Genomic DNA, 1,501 nt, shown 5'->3' on the forward strand with positions numbered 1-1,501 from the left:
ACTCACTGTAAGAATTTCAATATAACCTAATAGTACGTTTCCACTATGTACTTAGTAAGTCATATAGTATCATAGAGCTTTTTGCGTTTACATTATTATGAGTTACTTAAGGAATAGAAATACTTAAGGAATAGCTTTTATGTGTCAAAAAGTTTTTAGTTTCAGAGCTTTTCTGTGTTTACATTTTAATTGTAAACAGCTGACATCAATTTTGTATTGTTAAAAGTATATAAATCAACATGGAAGAGAACGCAGAAAATTTCAATAATTTAATATATAATATGTGTAATGTTGTGCATAATATAAAAGCGGCTGTTGCTGCATATATAAAAGAACAGACAAAAATTTATAAAAAAATACAAATGATCCAAAAACAACAATTAACGTTGCTTTCGTCAATGATAACAAGAAAAAAAAGGAAGTGCTGGACTTTGGTAAGTACGGGCAGTAAATTATTAAATAAAGAATAAAATTTAAATGAGTTGCTATTTTAGAAAAGAACGAAGAAGTTTTGGGAAGAAGATTGCCAAAAAAATGGTCCTGAGTTCTTTGAAGAAAATTTTCGTATGAGCATAGAATCTTTCAATGAGCTTTGCAATCGTTTGAAAAATTTGGAGAAGCAAGACACCAGCTTTAGATGTGCAATTTGTTTATTTGTTTATTTTGCCATTTTAAAAATTTTATAGAATACTTATATCGGAAAATATATTACTATACTTAAATGTACATAAAAGTAATCGATTTTAATATGATTAAAATAACTTATAAAGATTTTATAATTACAAATTAAAAAATTAAAACTTATAACTAAGAAATTATTGTTCACTATTTCCTAAATAAAACCTTTGTCACATAGCCTCACTTAGCACGGTTAGAAGCTGATTCAAATCTCGCACTATAACGTAATATGGAAAAGAAAATCGTCCATACACGATTTAGTATTGACACTTTTATCTGTTAGTATTTCCATAGTTTGGACATCTAATATAGAATGCTGGTAAAAGAACATTTTATTTATTTTATGTAACAGAATTTAAAAAATTTCTCCGATATCACCTTGTATTCTCGATTATATATTGTTATATAGACTACAAATATTCTTTGTAATCGTGCCAGTTTTGCGCTGGCACGATTACAAAGTCTTAGCCAGATTTTATCTTTACAGTTTGAGTCGTATACATTTAGTTAGCTCTAAAATCTCTCTCACTAAATCTCTGGTATTTTGTGCTATTCGATTTGATGTTATTTGCCATGTTTCCTAATCTCCGTATTGTAGTATTGCCTACAAAAACAAATATTTTGTATGTATAAAAAAAAAATATTTAAAAAAATTCTTACCTCTTGTTTGTTTTGATTTTTTGATTGTTTGTTTATGTTTACATTTTGCTTCATATGTCAAATATGTCAAATTTCGATAATTTCCAATGTTGCATTCGTCATATTTGGTATAATTTTGGTCGAATTTTGCTTACTATATTCTATAGTAAATGAGAAAGCACGG

The 1,501-nt window shown here is 27.2% G+C and overlaps 1 long non-coding RNA gene across 1 annotated transcript; it reads left to right on the forward strand.

Annotated features, from left to right (window-relative positions):
* Positions 1 to 399: 399 nt before the first annotated feature.
* Positions 400 to 653, forward strand: LOC119663044. The gene is made up of 2 exons (XR_005250952.1): positions 400 to 434; positions 495 to 653. It is a non-coding gene; the product is annotated as an uncharacterized LOC119663044 (long non-coding RNA).
* Positions 654 to 1,501: the final 848 nt, after the last annotated feature.

Source organism: Teleopsis dalmanni, unplaced genomic scaffold, assembly GCF_002237135.1.
Source record: "Teleopsis dalmanni isolate 2A unplaced genomic scaffold, ASM223713v2 unscaffolded_contig_0097, whole genome shotgun sequence".
Classification (NCBI taxonomy): Eukaryota; Metazoa; Arthropoda; class Insecta; order Diptera; family Diopsidae; genus Teleopsis; species Teleopsis dalmanni.